Source organism: Eschrichtius robustus, chromosome 2 (assembly GCF_028021215.1).
Source record: "Eschrichtius robustus isolate mEscRob2 chromosome 2, mEscRob2.pri, whole genome shotgun sequence".
Lineage (NCBI taxonomy): Eukaryota > Metazoa > Chordata > Mammalia > Artiodactyla > Eschrichtiidae > Eschrichtius > Eschrichtius robustus.
Genome location: NC_090825.1, coordinates 48,875,859 through 48,900,071, shown reverse-complemented (window position 1 = coordinate 48,900,071; position 24,213 = coordinate 48,875,859). Strand labels below are relative to the sequence as shown.

The window sequence follows — 24,213 nt, the reverse complement described above, 5'->3', positions numbered from 1 at the left end:
TCCACTGGTGTTATTAAGACAACTACAGATACAGAATTACAAGCTCAGTGTTAGAAATATTTCTAATCAGTGTTAGAAATATCTTTCCCTAGAACCTGTGACAATCTTCCCATGTGGCCCTCCAAATACCATCCTATTTCTCTGATTTGAGAAAATTCTTATACTCCATCCTAATTTGTTGTCCTTTGACTCTGATTCCCTATCGACTTTATTGTAAGTTATATCATACACACATCTACACTTTAAAAAACAACAAACACCTGTGTATCCACCATGAGCCAGGTTAAGAAACAATACCTTTGAAACCCCATATGTCCCCCTCCCTAAGTGAACCTCCCTCTCCCTCTCCTTTTCCCCTCCACCAGAAGTAACCAATACCCTGATAGTTTAGATAATCATACTGTGGCTTTTCTCTATAGTTTTTTCATTTATAAATGTAACACACACAAAAATTTAAAGTTTGCCTATTTTTAAACTGTACATAAATAGACACTACTTGTAAGACCTCTTTCTTTCAGACAACACTATTTTTCCAAGATTCACTTATGTTGCTGTTCACTCATTTATGTTCACTCATTTTCACTACATATGAATATGCCAAAATTTATCTATTCTACTGTTGATGGACATCTGTTTTTATGTTTTTGCTGTTAGGAACAATGGTGTTGTAGGCATTCCTATACATGTGTACTGATACAAATACACAAGTATTTCTGGAATATACAATGAGAAGAAATACAGAGTAGGAACATCTATAACTTTTCTAGTTAGCGTTATGATGTTTCCTATAGTAGCTGTAACTGCAAAGATTTGCAATCCAACTAGCAATTACTTCACATTCACAATAATACTTAGTATCTGTCAGATTTAATATATCATATTGTGGTTCTAATTTCTCTGACTAAATGAGGTTATGCCTATTTTGAGTTCCTTTGGCCATTTGGGCCTTTCATGTGTTTTTTTTATTTTTATTTTTTTACTACTTCTCTACAGAAATTCTCTATATATTCTTGCTAATAATCTTCTGTTATATGTTGTACCAAATACTTTCTCCAAAGTTATGGCTTATCTTTTAAGTTTCTTTATGGTGCGTTTTGATGAATTTGATAAGTTTTTAATTTTAATGTAGTCAAATCCATATATATATTTCTCAATTATGGCTTTTTATGTCATAAAATTCTTCCTGAGACTCAGGTCATTAAGACAGTTTCTTATATTTTCTTCTGAAGTTTTACAAGACTTACTGTATAGCACAGGGAACTGTTCTCAATACTCTGTGTAATGACCTATATGAGAAAAGAATCTAAAAAAGAGTGGTTATATGTATATGTATAACAGATACACTTTGCTATACAGCAGAAACTAACACAACATTGTAAATCAACTATAGTCTAATAAAAATTTTTTTTAAAAATAAAGTTTTACAAAGCCTTTTATATTCAGGACTGTAACCCACTGTCATTTTGATCTTTGTATATGGTAACACAACTTCCATTTTTCCCCCACGGAAAACAAATTTTTCCAGCACCACTTCCTGAAAAGCCCTTCCTTCTGCTTATCTGCCCCGCCTTATTGTTCTTTAAGAGTTTCTTTGATCTTCTTAGTCTTTTGCAGATCTGTATAAATTTTAGAATCAGCTTGTCAAGTTCCAAAAATAAAATAACAATAAAAAAACCCCACCTGTTAGGATTCTGATTAGAATTGCATTGAATATTTTGTTTTAGATTTCTACATCATTATCAAGAGTAATACTAGCCAGCAGTTTTTCTTTCTCATACCAACCTTATTCTGGAATAGTTGGTATAAAATAAGAATTATTTGAAACTTGAGTGGTAGACACTGGCTAAAACCATCTTGGCTTAGGGTTTTATTTGTGAGATGATTCAATTTCCTTAATATAGGATTATTGTAGTTTTCTATTCTTTACTGTTTTGATAATTACATTTTTCTAGGAGATTTATATTGTTTTCACATTTGGGGCATAAAGTTGTTCATAATTATGTTGAATGCCTGTGGCATCTGTAATGATAATCACTTCTTATTCCTAATTTTTCAACTTTTTTTCCTTGATAAAATCTCACCTGAGATTTGTCAATCTTGTCTTTTCCAAGAACAACATGGGTTTGTTGAGCCCCTTTATTATACGTTATTAAATACTTAATTACTGCATTTAGTCCTTCTTATTTCTTTCTTTCAACTTACTTTGGGCATATTTCGCTGGTTCTTAAACTCTTAAGGTGAATGCTTTAGCTCATTCATCTTTATCTTTTTCCTTATAAGCAATTAAGGCTACACATTTCTCTCCAAGAACAGCTTTAGTAGCATCTTAAACATTTTCATAGGTAGTATTTTTGTTATTGTGCAGTTCAAATTATTTTCTAATTTTCTTTATGATTCTTTGACTCTCGGTATCCTGTTACTGGTTTCTAAAGCTGAGATACATCACCAATCAGAACAGATAAAGCCACAGATAATTGGTATGACTTACCCAGTGCACAGTGGCTGAGTATCACCCCTGTATTTCTACCTTAATGACACTGGACTGCCTCCCTTGGAGGAAAATTTCCTATAAACTTAGCCCTGGGAAGCAAATCAGCAGGCATTTTTGATCAGCATCTTTAAAGAGGAGCCACAAGTCTTTGTCTTCAAACAGTGAACCTGACTTTGGTTCTTTTTGTTTTTTAGTCCCCCATCATCCTTCAGGAGTCAAATTTTTCAGGAGTCATCCTTCAGGAGTCAAACCTTGCCTGCTCAGCCTCACTCATCCCTCAGTATTTCTGATCCATTTCTGCTCCATGGTGATATCTTGTTCTTGAGCTCACTATGCCTTTTTAAAGGTTTTCTCTTATATGTCTGGGGCAGATGGATGCCAATACATGAACTTTATTGTACTATTTTGTCCAGAAGTGCCAATTCATCTTTAAGTCCTATTTCATGTTCACAGAAAATGAAAGTGAGATTTGAAAACTGTTAAGTTCACACTATAATATAAAATCAACACTATTATATAAATTAATGATAACTGTTACAGTTTCAAAACTCTATTTTTTAAAACTTAAAAATCTAGAGACAGATTTAAAAGTTTTCAGCTTTACTTCAACCTACTTGTAAAGATAAATTACAGTGTAGAAAATGTCATCTGTTGAGAGTGAAATAAAAAAACAGTTGCAAAGAGTTTTGAGAAATACAGAGAAATCCTGCAGAACATCTCCCCAATCATTTTCCCAGTAGAACACCTCTTGGTTTTTAATACACAAACTTCATAAAAATTATTTCTCAATGTAAGATATTTTGGCCAATGTTTAAATAGGAAAAGATTTATATTTGTCCCATGCCAAAACTCAATTCGCATTTTAAACAAGAGTGTGCAAAGAAAAGTTCTGAGTTACATTCCAAATATAACTGATAGATGGTCAGAATCACAATTAAAAAAGCATGCCAAGTATCAAAGTGATACAAAACATAGGCATAATACTCAGTGTCAGCCACTTCCTGAGGCCGTGTACTTGTCCTAAATGTATTTCAACAGCCTTTTATATTTATTTCATCCTGTTTTCCCCAGTGTTGAATGAGTCCCAAAATATTTAAGAAAATGTTGAAGGAAAATATTGAGGATGGGGAAAAAGCAATTATAATGGAAGAAAAGATTTTACTGTATATGAAATAGATTTGTTACCCTTATTTTTTGTTTGTTAAACATTACAGTATTTTACTTATATGTAGGTGAATTTATAGTGTCTGTTACATTTTTGAAATTGGTTAGGAAGTTTGGGTTGATGACTACTGTTTCAATTTTTTCCTATTTAAAATAAAGGCAAACAGATTCCCAGGCAGCATTTTCCACATAAAACATCTGATTTTTAGGAACAGATTCCTGACCTCAGTGGGAGATGAATGTATTGTTTAAAAACAGGATCCTCTTGGTTTCTACTATTGAGAACTAACAGACTTTTACATATAATTAAATCATATGAGAACCACCGTAACTACAAGAAGAAAAAAATCAAGAGTCTATATTTGACCATTTTTAACCTAAAAAAATGACAATTTCATATGGTTAAACCTAAGAGAAATGTAAATTTCACCCCAAATTTAGATGTCAGGATAATTTATAAAAATAATATCTACTAAATCAAATAATGTAAATATATAAAATATTTTGAAATCATAATCTTTATTTCAAAGCCATTTATGTTTAGTTCACTTTAAGAAATATCTTTACATCATTAAGCCTCAACTTTTCGTTATGGTGAAATCGAAGGGAGAAAGTTCATACCTCAAATTTTAAAAATCTGTTAGTAAATGTTAAGACAAGTGATTTTTTAAAAAGAAAAAACCCCACAAATGACTGAACAGAAGAACAAACACCTGAATTCAAGCCACCTTTGCCCCAGTGAACAAAAATAACAAATATATGCATCCTATATTTCAGGACTTTCTAATCTTTAAAATTAATATGGCTACTTAAGATTGCTATTGGTGCTATTTAACTTGCCATAAAATCTCATCTATTTATTTAGCTGTCAAAAACAACTTTTACATGTTGACAATTGCCTTTGGTCTTTGAAAACAGGATCCTATTATATGTTTCCTAGTTCACAGCTGAATTCACAGCAGCTGTGAGGCTAAGAAATGCCAGCAACCAATTAGGCTGGCATAAAACTTGTCTAGCATATAAAGTATAATTTGGCTGCAAATGCAGAAGGCAAGAGCTAAAATAAAGCAGTCAAGAATACTAATAAAATATCATTACAAGTATTTAAAAGTTGGAATATTTAAAATGCTAACAAATACATGTACGTTATTAAAAGGATATAGTGGTAGAAGGTAAGGAAAAATATGAAAAAGTGACAATCAATTCTTTTCAGACCCACGCTGTTTTTAAAAAGGTTGCAGCTGTTTGTGACATACCTAGGATTACAAACTCCATGTTTTCTTTCTATTTCTAATTACCCTAATCATAGAGTTGAGGTATACATAAGCATACATGCAACAAGTCTTCCTAAAAAGTAAACATTATTTTTATCAGTCCCTCTTGAGCTGTTTCCATAAAATTTTCTTTTCATATTTCTAAAATAGTAAGATGCAAATAAAGTTTTCAAAACTGAAACATGAAAGAATAACACAACTAAAATGATTAGTGAAAATAAAACTTGAATTGTGATTGTTTATAATGGCAATTTACAAACCCTTAGAAGTTAATATCTATTTTTGTTTAAAGTTTGATAAATTTAAAGACACTGACAAAAATCAATGCTTTATAAATATCATTAGCTAAAAATATTAAAAATTTTTTACACAAACTTTGGATAAACCAGTAGTCACTGTTCATTCATGTGCATATAGCCATGCAAGGAAAACAAATCTAGATTATATGCTAATAAATTAAAATAAATAGTTCTCTAGTATATCTATTCTTGATAAAACATTTAGTAACCTCAGTTTTCAATCAGAATACCACTGCATAATTTGAAAGGCTCTTTTTTTTTTTTTTTAAACTGACTTTTTAAAAAATGGTAATAAAAACTAGTTTTCTCCTCTCTGCAAACAGGGACTAAGAGGAAAAGTATAAACATCCATACTAGGAAGAACAAAAAATTAAATATTACTCTGAATTATATAAGCACACATTCAGAACAAGTGCTTGGCATGATGTTGCTTCCAGAGGGTGAGTAAAATACATATGCTTACTCAATTCAAAGTAGTTGGTAAATAAATATCTGAAAGCACTTTCTTCCAAGTTAGTTCCTACCAGAAGAGAATCCTGATAAATTTTCTTAAAACACACTAACCTCAAAACTCTTGAAACTTCATATCATGTGATTAAAATCCGTCTTAAATAGGCTTCTTATTATTTCTTAAATTTTGTATAAAATATTGATTCCAGTAAAATAAATCAACTGTATAGTTATAAGAACCAGTGCCAGTGTAGAATGCAAATTTGAGTGCATCTTTCCAAGTAGAGTCATAGCAAAATGTGTTACGTTAATTAACTTTTGTTGTCTAAGGAGGTTTGTTTTAAAGCTGTCTTTTAAAACATAACAATTCCTTTCTTCAACTTATTAAAAGGATGCTCCTTCAGGAACATGAAGATATTCCAATGGGAAAAAATTGGGAAAAATGGAGATTTCCACAATGCTGCTTTAAAGTAGAATATGACAATCAAAGGATGTTACTAAGAGCATTCTTTGGAAAATGAAAAATGTTAAATACACAGTAATATTAATACATTATTTTTTGTCTTGCCAGCTACCTCAAAGCTGTTTGTAATTTATTATTTATATTCTCTACAACAGTAAATGTCAATCTGTTCCTAGATGCCACTGACCAATAAATGAGGACAGACAATAATCTGGTGATTTTTCAGAGATCATTATAGCAGATCCAGTAGAAGTCAAACTCCCAAACTCTGATATCCAGGTTTTGTTAGCTGATCTAAGCAGTGATGAAAAGAATCCTTAACGAGGACTATGTAAGCGTCACACCTTCTTCAACAGCTCTGGTGGAACAAGGAGCCATTAGAGAAGGGCACAAATAATACCTCAGCTGACAGTGGTTAACAGTGCTGTTGCTGTTTAGTAAATCCCTGGGGAATGTGACTTTGCCAAACATAGAGACCTTTTTGTTTTGGTTTATCACATTTAAGATGTTACTGTTTATAACTAAATTTAAAAGTTTTGGCATTTCCTTTCTTACACTTTAAATACAAAGCTGGAATTCTGAAAAATGGGAATGGTATGGCTAAGAATTTTCACGAAGAAAATACAACTTAAAAATGGGACAAATGTCATTAATATTGTAAACAAACTACAAATTTTCAAGTCTTAACTCATATGTCCATTGTTTTGAAAAAGGATGTGAAAATTCAATACTGCCCAGTTTCTCTGGGCCGACAGGGAATTTCAGATCTTGTTGGGTTTTTACAGCAATGATTGAACCACACTGCACGCTAACAATTTGGGTAAAATTATCATTTAGAAGGGCCCATCATGCAGCTTTTAAGAAAATTTCCATCCTTATTTACCCACACGGATAATAAAAAAATGTCACAAAGGGGCCATGATCCCATTAAAAAGTATTAAATCACTGTAGTTTCCTGATATTATTATGCATATTTGGGGTTGGGGGAAGAGAGGATTTAAAAAGTGTCCAAAACCACTAGTAAAGAAAACATAAAAACTGAATTTCTAAAATCATAAGTTATCTGATTAGGGTTCTAGCTGAACTAGTGAAAATGTAAACAAACGAACCAACCTTAGAAAACAGCACTAAAAAAAACTTCATTAAGTTTATTAACTAAAGTTTAATAACTAAATAAATCTCAATACATTTTAATTAAAAGATCATTCTCCTAGGTGACAGAATATGCAAAATACACCTTTATTCATTTGTTTAACAATAAAAGATTTGCGAAGTTTTATAGTGGTGGTGTTAAAATAACATGTTGCTGACAGTCCAAAGTTTTTTAGAATACACGCTCCCGAAGCAAGCACTAATCCGAAGTTTTGAAGAACTACTTTTCACAGATACCTGCTGCATATATTGAGCAATGCTATCTAATTGCTCTCTGGCTTAAATTCCTATTTACTCAAAAGGGAATTCCATACCAATAGAGCTGCATTATTCTGTGAACTTTTTTTATCTACATGTACATATCATCTTCTGTTATGCTTAAATACATCCTAACAAGAGCTAGGGATATTTTGGAATGTTTTTCAACCATTTCCAACAGCAGTAGCCCAGGCAATGTAGATCTGTGCATATATTTATTAACAAAATTTAAACATAACTCAGAAAGCTGCCAAAAACATTATAAAGCATTGTAACATTATAACATTATTTAACATTATAACATTATAAAGCATTATAACATTATTTGTTACAGCAGCCTATGCAGACTAATATGTCCTCTTTCAAATGGTAGAGGACATAATCAGGAAGTAGGAATACAAAGATAAATAGGGCACATTCCCCGCCTTGTGCCAAAATCTCAATCCCTGATTGCAATGTCACTACTTCTCCCAGGAATCTGTCATCACAATCAATCTCTGCTCCACTCTACTATGGAAACCTATGATGGTAGTGGCTCTAACCCAGGGAAATTTCTACTGTTAATGCCTGGCCAATGTGGATTAAGAGAACAGATAATCACTCCTTTAAACCCTTTTACCACTAAGGTAAAATGTGGAATAGCAAATTCAGTGTGGCTAGAGCAAAAGGTATACAAAGAAAAGTAGAGTCATAGAAGCACATAACACGTAAACAAATACAGAGTATATGTAGTATCAAAGTTTCATGGGACAGTGTGATTAGGGGAAAAAATCTAAAACGGCTCTTTGGAGAAGGGCAATAATGAAAAAAGGTTTGAAAAACACTGATATAGACAGTACTTAAGGCAAGGAAAGTGGATGTGATCACCAAGAGAATGAGGGTAGACATCCTGGTCTTCAATGTATAGAGTCAGGGAGTTAATGAGATACCAGCAAAGAAGATCAAGAAGTTGCCAGAGAAAAAGAAGAAAATCCAAAGAGTAAAGTCCTAAAAGTCAAGTGAAGAAGGTATTTCAAGGAAGAGAGAATGAATCAACTGTGTCAAATGCTGTTAACAGATCAAGTAAAATAAAAGCAATGTCTAAAAGTGAAAGTGCGATTAAGAGTTACCACTTTTTCAGATGAGAGAAATAACATTCCAATATGCTGATGGAAATAATTCAGTAAAAAAGTACATATTGATACAGCACAAAGAGAGAACTGACGAAGTAGTAATTTTGGGCAGGTGAGAGGGGATAGGACCTACTGAACAAGTAAAGGAAATTGGCCTAAAATGGGAACAGAAAGAGTTTATCCATGGCAAAGTAAGGAAGGCAGATTTACAGGTGCAGATACTGGTACCTGGTTAGATACACCAGATTTGTAAATGTTCTTTTCTGATTGCTTATATTTCTCAGTGGGGAAAAGGGAAGCAAGGTCATCTGCTGAGAGTGTGGGTGAGTAAATAAACACTAAGGATTTTATGACAAAAGTCAGCTAGGAAAGAATGAATGGGCTAGAGATATGATTGCTCATTCAAGGAAAGTAGCCATGAATTTAAATTGTGACCAGTAAGCATAATTATGATTTTTTCCCTCCAGTCATTTTCAGACAACCTAGAAAGGGCAAGGAGGTTTAAAACATGTAGAAGGGAGTGATCTGAGGTTTTGCCGATCAAGAGAGGGGGCAAGGGAGTTTAAGTTACACATATAAGGGAGGGTTTATTAGAAAGTGAGTTCATGAGGGAAAGATAGGAATAATAAAAAGTAGTAAGATTATAAATCCTGGTGGAGTCAAAAGATTAGTGGAGTCAGGATACTAGAGGGAATATGCTGGAAAGACAGAATGGTGACTGAAAACTGGGATGCTTGAAACTGAGATTATGAAGATGTCAGGAATATAGTTAGCTAATTAAGGTCAAGGGTAAGATGACTGGAAGGAAGGAAGGGAGGGAGGGAGGGAGGGAGGGGGAATGGGGGAGGGAGGGAAGGAGAGAGGGAGTGAAGGAGGGAGGGAGGAAAGCAGTTCAAAGAACTGAGAGGAGAGGGTACTAGAAAGATCATCTATATATGAATGATGCAATTACCAAAAAATATGATAGGAATAGGGCAGGAGAGAATAACAGTGAGTCAGGAGCAAAAATCTTCAAGGAATTACGGAAGTTGGCAGTGTCTGAAGTTTCTGTCTTGGGAGACCAGGTATGTGGTGCTTCCATTAACCAATATAAGGAACACAGAAAATACAGAAATCTGGAGATAAAGGCAATGGATTCCATTTTTGATGAGTTTAATTAGAAATACCAGCAGGAAATCCATGTGGTAATATCTAGAAGGTGGATCTGAAACTAAAGAGAAAGATTAGGTTTGAGGGGGCATTTTAAAAAGTTTTTATTTAAAAATTTTAAATCTATTATGAAAATTACAAACATACTATAAATACCAAATACTCTTCATTTAGTTTCATTAATTTTAACACATGGCCAATCCTATTGCCATTCCTCCCACCACAACTGTACTACTTTGAAGCAAATCCCAGATACCATATCAATTCATCCATATTTAACTTCAGTATGTATGCAGATGTAATTTTATGGGGTTTTTACATTCTCTTTTTAAAAAGAAATACTTTCTTATGAATTTATTTTCCTCTTTTCCCAGACGATTTAGTACAGCTGGAAGGGTTTTTAATAAACTGAACTACATGCCATTGATCTGTTTTAAAATAATATTGAGGATGGGATCATGAAAGAAACCAAACCAAAATAAATCATCTTTACCATAATTCAAGTTTAAACTCTACTTCCCACGTAGCTCTCTATGCTTGATTTTGTGCTGTCTTACTATGGTTCCTCTAAATCCCAGACATATTATACTACATATGCACACCTACACATATAATAGGAACCCTTCAACTCTTGTAACAAAGAGAGATGACTTCACAACTAGGATTCCAATACATCCCAAAGCCTTATTAATCCTGTATCAAAAAACTGCAGTTTACTTGCTAACAATGCTAAAATAATCTGCTCTCTATGTTAAAAGGTCAAGAATGGGTGTTAGGATCAAGGAAGAACATATGTAAATATTTTAGGTGATATAGGTCATGGAAAGGACTACAGAAGTAAAAGAACATAAAAGTAGATCACATTTTGAATTAGGCAATGGTTTCTTAGATATAACCAAGGCAGAGTAACAAAAGAAAAGAAAGATAAATTGGACTTCAACAAAATTAAAAACTATTTTGCTTCAAAGGATACTAATCAAGAAAGGGAAAAGACAACCCATACAATGGGTGAAAATATCTGCATTGCATATAAAACAGTTTCCAGAATATTTAAAGAATTTTTACAGCTCAACAATAAAAAGATAAATAATCTAATTTTTTAAATGGGCAAAGAATTTAACGAGACGTTTCTCTAAAGAAGATATACAAATGGCTAGTAAGCACATTCACACCCATGAGGATAGCTATAATAAAAGACAGTAACAAGTTTTGGCAAGGATGTGGAGAAACTGGAACCCTCAAATATTATTGGTTAGAGCATAAAATGGCGTAGCCATTGAAAACAGTATGACAGTTCCTCAAAATGTTAAACATAGAGTTACCACATGACCCAGCAATTCCACTCCTAGGTATATATATATATACACCCAAGGAAACTAAAAAACATATGTCCACACAAAAACTTGTAGGTGAATGCTACTCACGATAGCAAAAAAACTGTAAACAACTCAAATATCAACTGATGAATGAATAAGTAAAATGGATTGTTATTCAGGCACAGAAAAGAATAAAATACTGAAACATGCTACAACATGGATAAACTCTGAGCATAGACTATGCTAAGTGAAAGAAGTTAGACATTAAAGGTCACATATCGTATGGTTCCACCTATATGTAATGTCCAGAACAGGCAAATCCATAAAGACAGAAAGTTGATTAGTAGATGTTAGGGGCTGGAGTGAAGGAGGAATGCAGAGTGACTGCTAATGTGTATGCGTTTCTTTTTGGAGTGATGCAAATGTTCTGAAATCAGTGATAATAGTCACACAACTTTGGGAATATACTTAAAATCACTGAATTTTACCCTTTAAAAGGGCGAATTTTTTCCCCTCATCTGGAATTTTATTTTTTTCCTTTTCTTTACGGAGATATAATTGATATATAACATTGTATTAGTTTCAGGTGTACAACATAATGATCTGTATATATTGTGATATGATCACCACAATAAGTTGACATCCATCACCACACACAGCTACAAATTTTTTTTCTTGTGATGAGAACTTTTAAATCTACAGTCTTAGCAACTTTCAAATATACAATACAGTATTATTACCTATAGTCACCATACTGTACATTATATCCTATGACATTTATTGAATAACTGTAAGTTTGTACCTTTTGATCCCCTTCTCCCATTTCACCTACCCCTTCATACCCCACCACCTCCCACTTCTAGCAACTACCAATCTGTTTTAGGCACCCAAGTTTGGTTTTTTGCTTTGGTTTGTTTTTAGATTTCACATATAAGCGAGATCATATGGTACCTGTCTTTCACTGTCTTATTTCACTTCGCATAGCGCCCTCAAGGTCCATCCATGTTGTTGCAAAAGGCAAGACTTCATTCTTTTTTTACGGTGGAGTAATATTCCATTGTGTATATGTATATACACGCACACACCTTGTATCTTCTTTATCCATCCAACCATGATGGACACTTTAGTTGATTCCATGTCTTGGCTATTGTAAAATGTTGCAATGAACATAGGGATACAGATATTTTTTTCGAGATAGAATTTTGTTTCCTTCGGACAAATACACAGAAGTAGAATTGCTAGATCATATGGTAGTTTTATTTTTAATTTTTTAAGGAACCTCCATACTGTTTTCCATAGTGGCCACACCAATTTACATTCCCACCAAGAGTACACGAGGGTTTCCTTTTCTCTACATCCTCACCAACACTTATTTCTTGACTTTTTGATAATAGTCATGCTAACAGGTGAGGTGATATCTCATTGTAGTTTTGATTTGCATTTCCCTAATAATTAGTGATACTGAACATCTTTTCATGTACCTGCTGGCCATCTATACAGATGTCCTCTTTAGGAAAACGTCTGTTCAAATCCTTGGCTCATTTTTTAAACAGATTTCTTTTTTGCTATTAAATTCTTTAAATATTTTGGATATTAAATCCTTATCAGATATATGGTTTGTAAATATTTTCTCCCATTCCGTAGATTGTCTTTTCATTTTGTTGATGGTTTCTTTTGCTGTGCAGAAGGTTTCTAGTTTGATGTAGTCCCACTTGTTTACTTTTGTTTTGTTGCCTAAAAAGGGTGCATTTCACGATATGTGAATTACACCTCAATTTTTTGAAAAAGTAGGTAACTAACTAAAAAGAACACAGGGAAATAGGAGATGATGAATGACAGAACTCTGGGAAACATTAACATTTAAGAAGTTGATAAGGAGCATGAATTTAGGAGATTAAGAAGAATAGTTCAAAAAGAAGAGAACTCATATAACACAGTACAATCAAGCCCAAGAAAACCATTTTAGAAATAGGAGGAGATTACAATTAGTAAAAAAAAAAAAAAAAAAAAAGAAAAAACTTCACCTTTACCAGTAATAATGCAAATTTAAATAACAATTCACCATTTTGGCCTAAGAAAAGGTTTAAAAAAAATATTGAGGTATAATTCACATAACATACAATTCATCACTTAAAGCATACAATTTAATGTTTTTAGCATATTCAGATATTTATAACCATTACCATAGTCAATTTTATAACATTTTAATCACCTCAAAAAGACACCCTGTTATCCTTGAGCTATTACCCTCCCCTTCCTCCAATAATCACTAACAATCATAAGCAATCACTAATCTACTTTCTGTCTCTATAGAGATTAAGTTTATTGATTCTGCCCTCAATAGCGAGACAATTTACTTAAGGGAGTTAACTAAGTACAAACTGATAGAAATACAGGCAAGTACTTCATTAGCATAAACTACTTAACTGTATTCAGAGTCTCAAAGCTCCCAATCTAAACTATTATTTAGTAAGGCTGCTCAAGTTTATTAGGTTAAAAACTATAATGTCCATTTTTCAAATTTTTTAATTAAAAAAATTACTTTCTTCTCATAATCACACACTAGAACTTGAATGTTTTTCATTATATGTCCAGACCTCATAAACACTTTAAAAATTAAACCTGTTACCTTTTTTTTAAAAAAATAAATTTACTTATTTATTTTTGGCTGCGTTGGGTCTTCGTTGCTGCATGCAGGCTTTCTCTAGTTGCGGCGAGCTGGGGCTCCTCGTCGCTGCGGTGCGCAGGCTTCTCACTGTGGTGGCTTCTCTTTGTTGCAGAGCACGGACTCTAGGCGCGAGGGCTTTCAGTAGTTGCAGCACGTGGGCTCTAGAGCGCAGGCTCAGTAGTTGTGGCGCACGGGCTTAGTTGCCCCGCGGCACATGGGATCTTCCCAGACCAGGGCTCGAACCCGTGTCCCCTGCATTGGCAGGCAGATTCTTAACCACTGCGCCACCAGGGAAGCCCAAACCTGTTATCTTTTAAGGGCCATTTAACTTCAGAAAAAAAAAAAAAAAACATTCTATAGGCACAGTATGAACTTCATAATCCAAGCTAACAAACCTCAAAAACGTATGTTTGTACACTGTATGGACAAGGGTATGAGGAAACAGGCACTTCTGCAGATAGGAAGGTAAATTCACACACTCTATGGAAGCAAACTGGCAAGATCTATCAAAATTTAAAATGTACAATTCTCTGACCCAGCAATTCTCCTTCTAGGACTTTATCCTACAGATGTAGTCATGTATGTAAAAAATGACATAAGCTCAAGATTATTCAGTACAGTACTAGCTGTACAGTAGCTACAGAATGGGCATAATCTTAATTGTGGTATATATAATCACTAATAAAATGCAGCTATGAAAAAGAATGAGTAAGTGAAGTAAGTCAGATAAAGACAAATATATGATATCGCTTATATGCAGAATCTAAAAAAATGATAGAAATGAACTTATTTACAAAACAGAAACAGACTCACAGACTTAGAGAGCGAATTTACAGTTACCAGGGAGGAAGGGGGAGAGGGACAGATTGGGAGTTTGGGATTGACATGTACACATTGCTATATTTAAAATAGATAACCAACAAGGACCTACTGTATAGTACAAGGAACTCTGTTTAATATTCTGTAATAACCTAAATGGGGAAAGAACTTGAAAAAGAATAATACATGTACATGTATAACTGAAACACTCTGCTGTACACCTGAAACTAACACAACATTGTCAATCAACTATACTCCCAATATAAAATAAAAATTAAAAAAAGAAAAAGAATGAGACTGTTATTTATGTACTCAAAGGTTCTCCACGATATTGTTGTTATTATTAAGTGAAAATAAAATTAAGAAGCACCAGTGTGTACAATATGCCGTCTGTAGAGAAAAGGTACACATTTACACACGTTGCTATTCAAAACAGGTAATTAAATTTAAAAAAGAAAGTATACGTTAAAAGCAATGACACATACTTTGTTATGTCATACTCTTGATGCCTGGAGGATGAACACAAATCAATTTTTACCAGAATGTCAAAATTTGAATAGAGTAGTGAAAGAACAGCACAGCTAGATATTCATTTAATCACTGGTTCAGCAAACAGATAATTTATTAAGGGTGTGGAGGTTCTCTGCTAGGCATTGGGGATATGCTGAAACTTGAGTCTGACCAGAGACAATTAAACACATAATACTGTCCCATGAGTGTTCTGACAGAGTAAATAGAGGGGACTCAGAGAACATAAAGCAGGGGACCCATCCTGGTCTAGGAATCAAAGAAGGATGAAGTGTTTAGCAGACACAAAAAAGAGCAACAGCAGTTAGATAGGTTAGGTACAAGTTCTAAGAGCTCAGTGTCTGGAGTGCCTCGGTAAGTGGCAAGAAATGAGACTGGAGAGGAAAGTCAGATTGTTCAGGGTCTACAGTAACCTATGTTACAGAGCTGGGTTTTTTTATTCAAAGGGTAAGAGAGGTAAAGGAAGTTATCAGAAAGTTTTAAGCAGGTGATCATGTTTGAAAGGTTATTCTGAAAGAGTAACCAACCAAAGGTAGAGAGACCTTAAGAATTTATTAGGAATTTGTTGCAGCAGTACAGATGAGACATAATGCTAGCCTGACCAAAGTATAGCAGAGGGATGGAAAAAATGTAAGGACTGAAGAGGTACTTGAGCAGTGAAGAGACCCTGATGATAGGAAACGAGGTCAAGACAGAACAAGGAGTCAAGGAAGACATCTAGGTTTCTGACTGGGGCAACAGGGTGAATGAAAGTAATGAGAGATACTGAAGAAACAGATTTGGGGAATGGGAAATGAGTTCAGTTTTGGACATGCTGAATTTGAGGTATTTATGAACTATCCAAGTGGAGATAATTAGTAATTCATTAGACATACAAACAGTATGTGTCTTCAACTAGCCTGAGGTGAAGAGAAGCATTTAGTTCTCCCAGAGAGAATACTGTGCAAGAAGTACTGCAGAATTAGGACCAAGCCCTGAAGAGCACCAACATCTAGAAAATGGAGAGATAAGGATGCAACTGCATAGATTAAGAAGGAAAGGTATGAGGAGTAGGAGGAAAATAAGTTTTATTTAATTTTAATTTAGTTAAGAAATGGCTCTTAATTAAATCCAAAAGAGCATGTAAGGTTAAAAGAAATGTATCACTCTTTTTTTTTTTTTTAAACCGTAGTGACATTTTAGTTTTACACCAAGAATTTTCCTTTTCTTGTTAACTGAACTATAGGTGATTTACAACATTGTGCTAGCTTCAGGTATACAGCAAAGTGATTCTGCTATCCATACAAATATATTCTTTTTCAGATTCTTTTCCATCATAGCTTATTACAAGACATGGAATATAGTTCGCTGTGCTATACGGTAAATCCTTGTTGTTTATCTATTTTATATATAGTGGTGTGTTTCTGTTAATCCCATACGCCTAATTTATCCTCCCCCTACCTTCCCCTGTGGTAACCATAAGTTTTTTCTATGTCTGTGAGTCTGTAAATGAGTTCATTTATATTGGTTTTTAGATTCCACATATAAGTGATATAATATAATATTTGTCTTTCTCTGTCTGACTTACTTCATTTAGTACGATAATTTCTTTTTTTGGCTGTGCCGCATGGCTTGTGGGATCTTAGTTCCCCAACCAGGGATTGAACCCAGGACACCACAGTGAAAGCACTGAGTCCCAACCACTGGACCGCCAGGGAATTCCCCAGTATGTTAATTTCTAGGTCCATCCAAGTTGCTGCAAATGGCAATATTTCATTCTCTTTTATGGCTGATTAATATTCCATTCTGTGTGTATACACACACACACCCCCTTCTTTAACCATTCATCTGTTTATGGACACTTAGATTGCTTCCATGTCTTGGCTATTGTTAATAGTGCTGCTATGAACACTGGGATGCATCAAATTAGAGTTTTTGCCTTTTCTGGATATACACACAGGAGTGGGATTGCTGGGTCATATGGTAACTCTACTTTCAGTTTCGTTTTGTTTTTTTTAAATGAAGTATAGTTGATTTACAATGTTGTGTTAATTTTTAGTTTTTTAAGGAAACTCCATACTGTTTTCCATAGTGGCTGCACGAATTTACATTCCCACCAATAGTGTAGGAGGGTTCCCGTTTCTCCGTACCCTCTCCAGCATTTATTGTTTGTAGACTTTCTGATGTGTATCACTCAATAAAACTACATCCCAACGTCTAGGGCCATACTGTAATCAACTCTCAATATCACCTATAACTGGAAAAAAATTTGTAAAAATGCAACACACATATTATCCGAAAACAATTTCAAAGAACAGTTTCATAAAAATAAAGATCATTGAATCTAGACAGGCCCCCCAATTCATCAATAATACCAGTGGACTCCTAGCAAGTAGGTCTAATATTGTATTTTCCTGACAATAAAGTTGCTCATCTAATAAGAAGCATTCTTTCACATGCTAGCGTATGTACTTGTCCAAACTTTGGAAAATCTGGGAGCGAGGGCCTAAACTTAGGCAATGCAGACAGACTCGAATAGTCTAGAACTTTTTTTTTTTTTTTTTTTGGCCGCGCGGCATGTAGGATCTTAGTCCCCCGACCAGGGATCGAACCCATGCCCCCTGCACTGGAAGCTCAGCATCTTAACCACTGGACCGCTAAGAAAGTCCCTAGAACTTTTTTTTCAAAAGAAATTATATAGCCAGAGTACCTGCATTGAGTACAATAGCTATTTAATATTCTGTTGTAACTGACAAAGTAGCCTTTTCTAGGGGAAAGTCCTGTATCTATTCCCTCAAAGGCATCAGATGAAGGGACTCATAAATAATGGTCATGCTGCAAACGCTAGCTGGATTAATAAAAACACCTGAAGGCAATCTATACTATAGAAAAAAAAAAAAGAAAGTATTATTTAATGACCTGACTTCCAATGCCTGGAACATTCATAGTACACAAAGAACTCTAAAGGAATTAGAATGTACAGGACTTTAGAGGCAGATAATCTATGTTCTGATCTCATATTTGCTACTTTATGTATGACCTTGGACAAGTCAATTTCCTCACTGTAGAAATATAAGCAAGTTTTGACCAATAGCAGTATTTCATCAGAGAGCTGTCTGTGGCTAAATTCTAAGACTTACCTCATTAATTAGGGCCTCAAATTGGTTCTAATTTCCTAAAAACCATATAGGTAAATCACTATATCCATTTCTCTTTAGCAGTCCATAGTAAACTACAGGCTTAAAAATACTACCTTCCCCACCCCGCAAAATTTAATGCTGTTTGCATTCCCAACTCACTTTTCATAGGATGACATAATTAGATTTCATATGCATATCTTACATCAAGAATTACCTATAGTTTAACTAGAACAGGTAAACTCTTGTTTAAATTAAACCCTGGCCAATTTCAAGGATGAAGCTTCTAATACAATGCTTGGACATTGTCATGCTATTTGAGCTATAAACTCAAAATGTCCATGGGCCAAAGTAAAGAGATGGAGGTAAAGTTGCTAAGCTTACCTGAATCCTCTCATTGCACTACAGCTCATTTAAAAATTTCGTCAGCAAACCCTAAGTATCTCATATTGGCCAACAGACTAAGCATAACAAAACTGAAGAGCAAAAATTTACCTTAACTGCAACCCTACTGGGTTGATCCTGATTCTTAAAATATTATAAATTCTTGTCACTAGTTGGTCCATTATTTCTAGAGTAGCTCTGACTTTTAACGTCCAAAGTTTGCATACCTCCCTCCCTTTTAAAAGTAGATTTTTTTAAAGAACAGTTTTAGGTTCGTGGCAAAATTAGACAGAAGGTACAGAAATTTCCCATATATCCCTTGTCCCCACATACCCACAGCCTCCCATGCTATCAACATCCCACACGGGGTACACTTATTACAATCAACGAACCTATACTGACACGTCATTAATACTCAAAGTACATATTTTACATTAGAGTGCATTCTTGGTGGTGTATCTTCTTTGAGTTTTGACAAATTTACAACATGTATTCACCATTACAGTATCATAAGGAATAATTTCACTGCCCTAAAAATCCACTGGGTTCTGTCTACTCATCCTTTGCTTACCCATTTTTAAGCCCTAAATTGCAAATAGTAGTTAAGAGATTCTAAATGCTGAAATGACATTCAGAATCTTGAGGATGAAAAGGGAAGGCAAAAGCCAGGGCAGAAAAAAATAGGCCAAAAATAAGAGCAAAGGAGAAGTAAAGGAGAGCAGCTGCATTTCAAGAATCAAAACACTCCATCCCTTAAAGAGCTGAAGCCAGATCCTTTAAGTACTGTTTTTCCTTCCCATTCTCTTCTAGGAGTTCTGAGAGGGTCTTGGCTAATATACTATAACTGAACCTTCTTAAGTAGGCAAAGCGTTACAGCTTAAGTAAATTCCTGATCTACATATAAACATTTATTGGAAGTGACTCATACCTTAGACTCACTTATTTTTAAGATACTAGTGGCAAAAACTATGAACAGTCTTGAGTTGGATGCTCTTTGATAGCACATTGTACACTGGCTCTGCAGTCCTCTAGGCTGTATTCGTGAATAGGATTAGCTTGATTAAACAGATTGAAGAAATTTTATAACCGACACTCAGCCTTCCCAAATGTTAAGTCCATTCCTTTCAACACATCTGCCCTTTATTCAGCACAAGTGATATATTGCCTATAGCATCAATTCTTTTTACAGTGTTCTGTATTTCATCTGTTCCTTAACCACTGCTTACCCTCCTTGACTAATGCAATCTTATCCTTGATAGCTCTCATTTTCAGTAATACTCTCCCTCTAATCTATCACTAATCACTAGCTAACTCCTATTACTGCTCTTAGGAGATTAAGTCCTACAGTAGTTTCCAAGTGTCCTAGAAATTAATTCCAAGATGCCTTACCTTACCTTCGTTGCCAAGTCTTTAATAAGGTGTCCCAGATTACTCCTCCTTCCTTCCTTTCCTCATCTATCACCCTCTGGTATGCCTGTTTTAAATGCCCTTTACCTGACAGCCCTCCATTTCCAGCTCACATGTTGTGCCACAGGCCTAGAATGCCTCCTTCCCCGCAAGGCAATCTACTGGTCATCTTCCTCCCATCATTAAAACTTCACTTGCCATGAGGTTTTGTCAGATTACTGTTAGGAGATGCTACTTTTTCTAAAATAATGGATCACAACCCTGGGTGCACACTGAAATCACCAGTGTGTGAAGTTAAGTTTCACCAGCGTATGAGATGTCTTAAAATAAAATACTGAGGCCCTGGCTCCATATCAGACCAATTAAAATAGAATCTCTAGGCAAAGGACCCAGATACCAGTAGTGATAGGTGGGGAGTTGTTTATGTTTGGCTGTTTGTCTCCAAAGCCCCACAGGTGATTCTAAGAAGTAGTCAGGGCTGTGAACCACTACACTAATCCTACCCAGGCTAGAAACAACTCCCATAACATTTATCCAATATGTTCTCTAAATATATCCATATCCCATATCCCAAAAATACACTTACCACATAGCCTTGACCAATATATATAATGTAAATATCCAAAATGCTCCTTCATGAGGCTTAAACACTTTACAGTAGTTTATACACTTGAGCACAGGGTTTCTCTTTTGTAAAATGGGAAGATACTGTCTACATTATAGGGCTGTCATGAAAGTCAAACAAGATACTGGATTTAGCAAAGCAACTGACTTATAAAGGGCACAAATGTTAAATCCCTTCAGGTATCAAGATTAACACCTGGATTCACTTTTTAAGAAAGAAACAAAACTGAAGTGGCAGTATGGAAGATACAAGCTATCTGGATGAGGCTGAGTAGACAGCTCCTGGCCAAGGGTTCTAATCAAAGGGGTCATTCTTTGCATAATACAGACACTCAACAAATTTCACCAGAAGTATGTCCCATCCTGATCCAACCCTTCCTTTAAAAAATTTTATATAGGTGAAATCTGGTTAAAATTAATGCCCAAACCAATAAAAACCTGGAGAAAAAGTCTTTGAAAGTAAGTAAAATACAGCCCAGGGAGGTGCCTGACTCTCATAGTCCCTTGGCCACACTGTGTGAAGAGGCTGTTCCCAGATCACACAGAAGCGCCGTCAGCTGGCTCTATCTGCCTCCTTGGTCCCTGCGTTTACAAGCACCCCAGCACAGGATATCTAGAGAGGAATCTGCTGCCAGGGACTGGTCTGCCAGAAAGTTAAAATGGAATAAACCTTATTCCTTTAAGTATCAAAACAAAGGTTAAAAGTTATAAAGTCAAAACTCAAATGAGTATTAGAGAATAGAAAATAGGCCAGTAATGACAAATAATGCCAATTTCAATTGACTGACAAGGGCTACCAGGACTGGTGGTGCTGTATTTTAAGAAGAATTCTGAGACTGAATATATAGGTTTATCAGGAAAGCATGCCACGAGAGATAATGGATATTGGTCATGGGAAGAGGAGGTGAAAAGGACAGCATGTATGACATGTATTTTCCATCCAGAAGACTCATAACTTCAAGAGTCTAAAGAGTCTAAACCTAAAAAGGTAAGCGGTAATGATGTACACACAGAATGGCATAGTTCTATCAGTACTAATCATACTTTGTTATCAATCATTTGTTTCTGAGGGCAGGAAGTGTGTGTATCTTATTCTTTTTTTGTATCTCCAACACATATCAGAATGACCTATATTTAACAGACTGTTAACAAAAGTAGACTTAATTAACTCTATAATAAGAAAACAGAATTATGAGATCACATTATTTTGTGATATGACATAATGTCACATTATTTTGTGATATGACATGATATGACTTAAGGTCTATACACCAAAATACTCTCACACCCTAATAAATGCCCATTTGAACTGCAAGCTTGATTGCAGTAGGTAGGTAGTGAGAAAAACAAGCAGTACCCAAAATGGGAAAGCCCAGGACTAGATTTAGAAGCACAACTTTTAAAAGGGACACCGCTCCCCTCATTCTACTCTTGGGAGATAGAAGCAAAAAGTTAAACTTAAGGTTAACCAACAATGAAATGATACTCCATTTCATTTTGCATAAGTTTTCACTAGACAAATCCCAATCACCATGAACTTGTATTTAGTTCTCGTACATGGCACAACATCCACTATGTGTAATCAAGCACTTAAATATTTAATATGGTGAGGTTCTAATGTCTATTTTCACTTAGGCACTACAATACCATTAGTACTACTTTAATTAAAAGAGCTAGTGTGTGATAGAAGAGCAACCTTCCCACACTTGCTCCACAATTGGACCAGAAGAGTGAAAATTAGTTTTACTCAGGGCTTAAAATTTTATCTATTCTCAAGCTCAAAACTACAATATCAAAACAAATAAACACCTTAAAAGATTATTTTAGGTTACAGGATAGAGGTGTTAAAAGCAAAGTTGGTGGTAAATTCCAAAAATTAAGCTTTGCAAAAAATTAATGTAATATTAATGACAAGTATAATTGTGACTAGAAAGAATAGGTCTGGATGATCTCTCAAGGAATCTTTTTCTGGATTTTCCACACTTGTGCCTCCTTCCCTATTTGAAGGGACACAAGCTTAACTGGCTCTTTGCTATTTTCTCTAGATTTTTGACACACAAACAAGTTAACCTTGTTAACGTGCCTTTCCCCACAGTTCCAAAATTTCTGTCATAAGAATCAAGTGACTAGGCAATGAATATAGATTTCTTTCTGTGGTAGTTCTGGAAGCAACAAGTGATTGACTATTGAAAAGGGCTTTAAAGCCTTAGATTGCTGAATCTTAATGCTTATAGTTAATAAAATATCAGACATCAATTTGATCTCACCAATAGGGCAAATTTAAGCAACATTATTAATTGTAGGTTATCTGAGCGAAAGGGGTTTTCATATCTCAAAAAAGAAAAAAAAAAATCAAAGTACACAAAGTGATCAACTTCATACCATCATCAGCAAACATCTGCCAGCATTTGAAGAGAGCTAGGAGTAAAGGGAGCTAGTAAAGAGCTAGGAGTAAAAGGACTTAGGTTTTGGTCCAGGCTATGCCTCTAATTAACCATGTGATTTTGCAAGTAATCCAGCCTCAGATTCTTCACCTATAAAACAATGAATCTGCCACTCCCTACCCTACTTACCTCATAGGGTTTCTGTGAGGATCCAATTAGATAACCTATTTGGAAAACTATGAAGACCTAATATATATATATATATATATATATATATATATATATATATATATATATATATATATATATATATATATATATATATATGGAACCATCATCATGCTAATCACCATGTAAAAAGAAATCACTAGTCCACAATTTCCTCCATTCTACCCACTTCATAATCAAAATCACATAACTGTACCAAAAGGAACTATATTGCTATGTGGTTCATTTTTATTACCTAAATTCAGTCTGCTCTCCAAAAGGCTATATAACGACATGTAAAGATGAACTAGCAGAAGAATATATGTGGCAAAGTAGGTAGAGAATTAAGTCATTAAAATCTTTTCTAAAGATTGTCTGCCCCAAACTCAAAGATTCCTGATGGGTCCTTTGAAATCTTCACTTTCCTCCGATTTCAGATGCTTAATTAAAGCACTCTTTTCACCATTTAATTAAGACACAGGAATATTTTTTCTCCCACAATTCTGGGTTTTGTGACCTTCTAGTAAACATACCATAACAGTTTTTACTGGATCATTCCAATTGGGCTCTATAATACTGCTCTCTAGTGGCTTTCCCATGAGTGAGAAGCAATTTCCTACATCTTTACTGGGCTGTAGAAAGCTGTATATGGTTCCCAAATAATAGAGAATTCTTCCTCTACTGTCACAGTTCTTGATAGTATGGTTTCTATGCTATGTAAGCCAGGTTCCTGGCTGCCACTGTATGAAGGTGTATGAATCTAGACAACTCACTTATAGTGACTTGGGACTCAGTTTCCACATCTATAAGAATGAGAACTGGATCATCTCCAAGGATCTGTCTGGTTGAAATAGTGTATGATTCTCTTCAGATCACATTTATCAACCCTGTGACTAAGAGACCCCAAAGAACAATCCCATCATAGCTGCAGCTTCAAAATATTCAAAA

The 24,213-nt window shown here is 34.7% G+C and overlaps 1 protein-coding gene across 6 annotated transcripts in view; it reads right to left on the bottom strand.

Annotated features, from left to right (window-relative positions):
- The window catches only part of KIF2A (kinesin family member 2A), a 65,532-nt gene that overhangs the window by 37,756 nt on the left and 3,563 nt on the right, over nt 1-24,213 (bottom strand). The window contains exon 2 of one of the 6 annotated variants that reach the window (XM_068535387.1): nt 13,758-14,124. The exons of the other annotated variants lie outside the window; for them this stretch is intronic. The gene's annotated coding sequence lies outside the window, so the exon portion shown is untranslated. The remainder of the gene's footprint in view (nt 1-13,757; nt 14,125-24,213) is intronic. 6 annotated transcript variants of the gene reach the window in all.